Source organism: Bremia lactucae, linkage group LG1, assembly GCF_004359215.1.
Source record: "Bremia lactucae strain SF5 linkage group LG1, whole genome shotgun sequence".
Taxonomy (NCBI): domain Eukaryota; phylum Oomycota; class Peronosporomycetes; order Peronosporales; family Peronosporaceae; genus Bremia; species Bremia lactucae.
Genome location: NC_090610.1, coordinates 6,116,264 through 6,125,414, shown reverse-complemented (window position 1 = coordinate 6,125,414; position 9,151 = coordinate 6,116,264).

The following is a 9,151-nucleotide window of genomic DNA, read 5'->3' as shown; positions in this document are numbered from 1 at the left end:
AGGCAATAAGACAAAACTTCTGTTGATTGATTGATTTAAGTTTAAATAAACCCTTCAAATCGTTACAAGACACGAATAGGCGTCGCGCAAGAGGCGCATTGCACAGTTAGTTATTAATATATTTAAGCCAGTAGATAGAAGATCATTACGAAAGAACTAAATATATTAATACAGTTTTACTTCTTTTTTACTTTACTTAAGCCTTTGTATCGATCTCTAGTCGACAAGACTTCTTTGCTGTAACGGGGCACCTTTTCACTAGCACTGGAAAGTACTACTTAATCTTACACTGATTACAGCGTAGGTGAGGTGCCTCAAAACTTCACGTACACATGAGTACAGAGAGAGGTGCCCTCTGCAGGAAACGCTAACATATTTAATGCACTCACTGAAGACCTTTCTATTGAATTGATGTCGGCCTTATTAAGTAATCGCCTGTCCACCACCGTATCGCTTTCCAATTTCTTAAGCTCGTCCAACCCGTCACACTTAAGTGATAATCCATTTGCTGCTGTGTGTCTCGGATTCCCCAGAACACTAGAATGCGAATCTAACGTATAAGCAAATGTGCTTTCTGCCGTCCAAGAAAAAATTTCCCCAACAAGCTTAAGCGCCGCAGTTGCCCCCGATGTAAAGATGAGCGAGTACTCTTCTTCACTTGCCGAGAAAAAAATCAATACTTGGCGCCGAACATTTTGTATCCACCAGTTGTTGATTTAAACTGATCGCTGCCCGAAGTGTTATGCGGGTTGCTGAACAGTCCGCCCGTAAGCTCTCGATATGCTGCGTCCAGTTGCTTTTATGAGTACATCGTCGCACCAGCGTAGTCCATGATACGCTACCACGCATTTGTGGAGATTCCTTTGTGGGCATATCATCAATTGAAGCTTCGCCTGACCTCCATATCCGTACACGCCATCGCTATCTATCAGAACGCCGCCTTGGACGTACGCATAGATTGAGCATTCATTTTTAGCAATATGAATTAGACATTTTACGACATTGATGATTAATTCGAAAGAGTGCGTTGAAGTTGGGCCATCAATATTACTAAATTTCGTAATATTAGGGAACTATTTAAGTCAAAATTAATGAGAACAATAATTTTGTACTTCTTTACTATTTAATATTAATTATTCCTCTTATAAGAAGTAACACTTATGTAACGAGACACCCCGTTACATTACCCCCCTTTAACAGTCACTATAGTGGCTAATGAAGGAGGGTGTCAGGAATACTATTGTGTCTTTCCCTGTAATTTTGCATAATTGGTTTTGATCAACAAAACTGATTAAATTTGCATTTGATTTTGACCAAAATCAACATGGCGACTAATAAGTCTGTGCGCGTGGCCCGTGAGGTTGCAAAGCTGGCAGCTGCACGGATCAGTGCAGCTGTTGGTACTGTTTCAGTAGACGCCAATGCGTCTACTGCGGGGAATACGTCACTTCCTACTCCCATTTGAGGTGGAATATGTCACCTGTTGATGAAATTGCAGGTGACGGTTAAAATTCGCAACACCAATTGTAGGCGACTGGTCCAAGTCACCGGCATCGCCCGACTCAGTGGCTACTGTAAAGGCCGCTGGATCATCCGGGGCCGAGCCCGTTACACCTTTGAATTCTAACTGACAACTAGAGAGGTGATGACGAGGTTGTTCGACTCGTCGGACCTCTTTGGTGGTGAGTCATCTGATGATGACTCCGTGGGCAATGATCCCTCTGGTGACGTTAGTATGCGTCATTAGAAACTAGGTGGTCGCGAAAAGAAGAGTGCTGCTGGTGGTGCTCGTTTGCATCACCAGGTTAAAAGTGATTATAGGGATCGAACCAGGGGCCAAGTTAACGTTAACATTAACATGAGTCAACAGGAGAGGGATCGCAACACGTTGCACTCGCTTCCGGAAAGAAGCTTTGGATCATCCTCTAAGGATAACCTAATTCGTTGATTGGTATGACCAACGCTCGATATCATATTCCGTTATTCGACTGATCCAGGCTTCACAAGCCTGGTGTGGATGAAACGGAATTCTTTATCGATGCCTCTTTCCGGCATCGGTGGTACTCTTTTTCTAAGCAGGCAAAGGATGTCAAACCTTTGTTCCAAGCTTAAACAGCCTTTGTACAGAATGTACAAAACACAGGCCGTGAGGTCTGCCTTGACAAGCTAAATACTTATCGGGAACGGTTCGAACGGACCGTAGTCGGTGCACGCCATATGAGTTGCACCGTTTGTCTAGTGAGGTAGAGTTACCTTGTCTCTCGTGGGGGACCCATACGTATGTTGTTTTAAGGGGGCATGTCATGCCCCCTAAGGACGCATATTCCCTTAAAGGTCCTTATTGGATGACGCTCATCTCTTACGAGATTCGTCAAAGGATTGAGAACCTCCAATCCCTTTACGAGCGCGGGTAGCGCTCGTTCTCCGATGGACCTTCTGTCGAGGAGGATGGGTGTCATCTTACTGCAAGACGAGACCTGGAACGTCCGACATCATTTGGGAACGAGGTTCCCAACTATCATGCGAGGGTGGATATCCTAGCCAACGAACGAGATTACTCGCTCGAACCCCCCTTACCTCACGGTGGTTCGAAAAGCTTTCAACAAGAAAATGCCTCTTACCACTTGAATCCGTCAATGGATGTGGGGGGGAAGGAAAAAACGGGTTCGCCTCGTTTGACGAACCCGAATCAACATCGTGATTTGGATCACTCGATTCACTATTCGAGGGAGGACATTGATCACGAGCGACCCCGTCGCCGCGAGTTAGCGGTGGTGGTTGATAATGTTTCTCGTCACCAGGTGATAAATTGTGCGCAGGTTGCGACTAATCTGCTGGCGAACGAAAGGACACATCATTCCCTTCAAAACGAGCTGGTGACAGCTCGTCAGAAAATCTCTTCTTTGGAGGAAGGAGTAGATCGTCTGGTTCAAGAGAATCAGACTCTGTTCCGAGACAATAAGGCTTTTGTTCGAAACTATCAGGCTTTTGCGGATGCCCTAGACCGTGACGGTGTAATCCGGAATCGGAAGAAGCCTCGTACTGATGGTACGGGCGGAGACACCCAACATAAAACGTAGGATGTGTACGCATACTACGAGGCAGCTCGATCGTGTACGCATTGCCTTGGCGATGTAGTACACGGAACAAGCCGATATACCTGGGCAGTAATTTTTATTACTGCCCACATTCGTCATGGTAGGTTTACCGCAGACAGTAGGACTAGGTCATTAACATTAAATAAAAGTATGTTTGCTCATTCATTTTTGTTAGAGTTTCGTTTCTGTCTATATACCGCATCATCGATGGAATCCTGTACGAAACGGACCACTGCTTCTCTAGCCAGCAGGAATTCACCTGCTGACTCGGGTTTTTTTTCAGTGCGACCGGCTCGTACTGCGAAAATATCAATCTTTCCATTATTAAGATTATTATCGTTCTCATTAATAAAACTGTTTTCGATGCTGAGTCTTTCAGCATCGTTGTCAAAGTCAGTAATAGCATGATTGTTATTCCTGAGTTTGCCCACTTCAATGTTTATTAAATCAACATTGGGTATCCTTCGGATTGACCTTAGTGCTAATGCGTGATGAGCAAGAGCTAGAAGGTTCTTTGCTCGAGCGAGTCCCCCCCTGAATAAGAGTCACTCTTAAACAAGGTTGGTATACACGGGTGCCAAAAATAATATATGCTTTGTAGAAGCATGCACTGAATTGTTGATGGCAAATTCTACCATCGGCAGGAACTCGCTCAAACTCTTAAAAGAGTGGACGCATCCGCGAAGTATTTCTTCGGGAATACGGTTTGCACGCTCCGTCTGACCATCTGTTTCAGGATGGTCAAAACTTGACATTTTCAACTATTTTCCAAGTGATTTAGACACAGTTTGCCAAAATTCCGCCGTGAATCTAGGGTCTCGATCTGAGACCAGTTCGCGGAGAACCCATGGAGTCGAAATATTGTGTCAACAAAGACACGAGCACAGACTTTGGCTGTGATTGACTCCAGTACTGCAGCAAGATGTACCATTTTGCTGAAACGATCAACAAAAACAAGAATACCTTTGTTCTTATGTTTGTCGTCGGGAAATCCGAAGATGAAGTCCATGGATACAGACTGCCAACACTCTGCCGGACCAGGCAGAGGTTGTGACGGAGCACGAAATGAAGCACTGGGCTTCACCAGTTGACAAACTTTGCAAGCATGTATGCACTTGCGGACGAACACATACTGGCGTGGCCAGTAGAAGTCGCGACTTATCGTTTAATAGGTCTTCTGACGTCCACGATGGCTACCTATTGGTGCATCGTGGCACCCATACATGATGCGTAGACACAAATATTTATGGGTAAGGATGACGACACGAGCTGTCGCCAGCAATGGCTTGATAGTACAGTAGCCCATTGCGTGTTGTGTTTCGATCTGTTGAGGATCTATACAATTTCGACAGTACTTAAAAAGATTGTCGGGATGGATTTTTAAGGTTATCCATCAACCCTATAAGTGCCTTATCTTCTTGATAAGCTCTTCTAACGTCGTCAAGTAATGCTGCCGACGGAACACTTATTGTTGCAACACTGACATTATGCTCACTGTTAAATTTGCAACTGTGGCCTTATGCTCACTGTTAATTTGCGCCGCCGGCTCAAGAGCGGGCCAGCGCAAATGGACATCAGCGACGACGTTAAGTCGTCCTGGTTCACACTCCACGGAGAAGTTATACTCCGCAAAAGAGGACAACCATCTCGCCATTCTTTGCGAGAGGTGTGGACTGTTTACGGCCGTGCGTAAAGACGCATGGTCCGTATTGGCAATGAACGGGTCTATATCCCAAGAGATAGATCTTGAGCTTAATCAGCGAGTATTTCATGGCAAAGGTTTTTTTTGTCGTGCACTGAATAGTTGCGTGCAGCTGGCTGAAGCTGACGCGATTGATAACAAACGATGCGTCTGTGTCTTTTGCATTTATGCACAGCCGATTGCAAAATCGCTGGCATCACAGACCACATGAATTGGTCGGTCTTGGTCCACAATCGCCTGGATTGGCGATTGCATCAAGCTTTGCTTGATACCTTCAATGGAACGCTGACAATCGGCGTCCCATGTCTACTTTACAATTCTATACAACGAAGAAGAAATATATACTGTTATTTTGGCATAATTGCGTGAGTACTTGTGCGGATACGCCGCTAAACCGAGGAACTTTTTAAGTCCCTTTACATCGACTTACGTCAAAGAGTACTATTTTTTCGTCAATGGATCTGATAGATGGATTCTAACAGATCCTTATGCGTGAGCAGGATATCCCGTTCAAAGCAGTTAGCCCCTTAAGCGGTATACTATGGAAGTGGCTAGTCATACCACAGGGGCTTAGTAATGCCCCTGCGACATTAAACAGATGTGTGACCGATCTGTTCAGATCCGTGCGGGATTTCGCACCGAGTTATTTTGAAAATGTCTTCGTTCATAGCAGAGCCATGAGTGGAAAGTTGGACGTTTTTTTTGAAGTACATCGTAACCACGTCCGAAAGGTTCTTACACTTATGCGTAAGCACAAGTTGTATGCAAATCTTAAGAAGTGTATATTCGCTGCAAGCGAGATACCACTTCTTGGGTGCATCGTGGGTAAACACGGTGTACGCCCAGATCCGAAAATGATCAAGGCGATCACCAATTGGCCTGTGCTCCATCAATTAATACGTCTTTTCGTGGTATCGGCGTTTGAGCCGGTACCGTCGCAGCGCTCAATTTATTATATGCATGCACAATCCGCCATCCTCCTGTTGCTTTACGCACACAGAAGGTCGGAGAGCTACGTGGTATAGTTGACTCTCGAATGACCGGCTAATAAGCGATCGGCAAAAAATTGTCGATCGTCAATACTCGTTCACGAGGCAATGGCCACTGCTTCATGACATAGTATTTCGACCCTGGAATCAGGTCGATTTCGGGCCAAGTGCCTTTATCCTTAGACAACTCGCACGGTAATGATTTAGGGAAGAAATCCTTGAATTCGATTAAATTCTTGTATAAAGGGTTTGTCTTTAAAGACTCCCAAAATTGGGATTTAAGACGTTCAATCCGAGTCTTCTCATCAAGGACACTTTCGTCCATCGATGAGTTTGCTGAGAACCCGCTCGTTATCAGGAAATACTATTGCCGACCGAATATCGGCCACGTAGTTGTCAGCTGTGACAAGTACGCAGATCTGCTTGACTTTGCCATTATGCAGATCACGCATTAATCGTTTCGGTTCAAGCGTTGGCAATTGAGTTATCTCCGAAGTTAACTTCGGAAGCGCTATTTAGATCAAGCGTATGAGCGCCTACACTTGATCCATTGTTTACTAAGACATTTGTTGTCTCCGTTTCCTCTTTGGAACTTATTTTTAAGGGTACCTCGGAACCTTTGACCACAGGTTTCCGAGTATTATTCCCACAGATCTTATTTGGGGAGTATCCTCCTTAACTGCCTCTAGCTGTGGTTGCGCTACCATAGCGAGATCCTCTACGGCCGACTATCCAGTCGATCCAGGACTTTCGCAATGCCTCTTCTAAACATGCATTTCAAAATTTCTTTGATGTTGCTTTCGAAGCAAGTATCCTTGTTACTCAACTTATTCGAGTGGTCGAACTTCGACGCTGCCTGTGCTTGTGCACAGCCGTCAGGAACTAACTCCACAGTGTGTTGGGTATTCGCACTGAGGTCTTGTGCAGTCATGTTAGCGACCGACCCACAAGTGAGGCCATCGCACTCACTCGTAGAAATACACGCGCTTGTGAACGCTTTAAGACGTTCATCGGTTGGACATTTGATGAAGAAGAGACAGGCATCGTCACGGTTTGATGCTGCCAATTTATACATGGCTCGTACTTTTTGAGCCATTAGTATCCAAGGATGACATCAAATTTGTCATCCAAATCTAGTACGATGAAATCATCATCGTTCCACCCATTTAACGTGATTACATACGTAAAAAGCGCAGGCAATTCGTCACGCCTTCCGTACTTGCTGAGCGAGAAAAAGTTGTCAGGGGAGGACAAGTCGCATTCCTTTGTGCGTTTGCTATTGTGTTCGTAGACCAAAGATTGTTGTGCTTCAACTCAATTACATAACAAAAACGATTCTTACGTTTTGTAGAAAAATGCGCTGGATCTTTTCGTTTAAGAGTAATCGCCAAATCAAATGCATTTTCCTTGTCATGAACCACATCGACTATTTACCCTTTAACGTGTATTGGATACCAACTACACGTTTCTTTACTGTTGCAGATGCGCCTGTTGCTAGGCGCACTGTCATCATCGTTAGATAGATATCGCGCTTGATAAATTTGAGTCTGCGATCTTCTAGCGATTGGCGTCTATTAAAATTGTTTCACGCCCCACAATCGACTAGGGAGTTTAGTGACAATTTATTTGCCACTGTAATTTTCGAGGTGATGAGGTTAATTTCATCCTTAGGGGCAGTAAAACACAATGTTTGTGCGTGAGGAGCAACTTTCGTCAGAAGGCCTGCAAATTCTTTTGACGCTGCTGGGTCAGTAAGGCGCTCCGCACTTACTGGCCCCGACCATTTTTTTTTAAGATCCACCTCGCCGTTGCTACTTGCAACAGCGTCGGATCCGCGTCCTCCGGTGTTCCTAGCGGGAGATCGATCTTTTCGCTCAGCACTTCTAGGCACTGGCCGTGGGGCACTACACTCATAGACGTAGTGGCCCGTCTTATGACAACGATTACGTTTTTGCAATCGTTTGTAACTTAAAGAGCGATGTTTCTCGCTCTCTACATACAAGAGATCCATGGGTTCTGGACCTCCGTTTTCTTGTCGTCTCAGTGGACGATATGCACCCGAGTGGACGAAAGCCTGTTTCAGGCTGCAGTTCTCTGGTTCCGCTACAAAGATCGTTTAGTGAAGCTTTTCTAATTCGGGCCGGAACAGATGGGTCTTGACAGGACCGTCTGTGACCCCTATGAACACAGAGTTCATCAATCGGATGATTCGCTATAACTGACCAGGTTTCGTGTATGTTGGGCATAAGCGTGAAGGTCACGCTCGCCATGCTTCAAACCCAGGAGCTCGGCTTGAGCTTTGAATTGGCACGTGGCGGCTCAAAGGTTTGCTTGCGCCGGATCTTAAAGACCTCATACGACCCAAAAACTAATGAGTCGTGAAGCTTGAGCCCCAAGGCCCAAGATTTCGCACGTCCGGCTAAGTTAGACATGCCAAATTTCCCTTTCGTCGCATCATCAATGATACGGTGAGCTTCTATGGCGTCGTCTAATTCGACAAACCACCAAAAGGGAGTCGCATTCGACTGACTAGAAGTTAGAGCGATAAGATTTCGGGTCGACGCGGAAGCGTCGGCCCATTAGCAGCAAGTAAATGTTGCTGTTCCAACAGTTCCAAATATTGAGCACCCTGTTCTCTCAACATCTCGCGTGTTGAGAGCCTTGCTGGTGAAACGAGGCTACTTTTTCTCGGGCCCCGTCGAGTTCGTGTTGAATGGACTCGGCTATGACCGCATGCTGTTAATTTCTGCCTAGCGTGTACAGCATGGCACCAACGGCTGAGGAAGGTTTCTATGAAGCCAAGGGTCTTTAGCTTAAAGACCTAGACTAAGGCTTTAGAATGGAGACTAGTTAAACTGTATTTATATATTTAGTTTCCTGCGTAACGATCTTCTATATATTACTGAATTTAATAGTTAATACAAACTATGTATGTCGCCTCCTTGCTCACCGCACAACCGTGTCTTATAACTATTGGCGGGGTTGATTTAAACTTTAAATCATTCAATCAACAGAACTAATGTCTTATTGTATCAATAATGCAAGATTTGGTAATATCGAAATTATCAGGTCAAATTAATAATAAAGTTAAATGTTTGTACTTCATTGCTTATTTACTTTCATAGAACATATAATTAATTATTATTATTATTAGGAAATAATACTTATGAAACGGGACGCCCCGTCTCACAGAAAAGGGTCACAAATAGCTAATGTAAATAATACTGATGTTACAGGACACCCCGTTTCACAGAAAAAGGTTACAAGTAGCTAATGTAACGGTGTGTCCCGTTACATAAGTATTTTTCCCCAAAAAGTATAATAATTAATATTATGTTTTATGAAAGTAAATAAGCAATGAA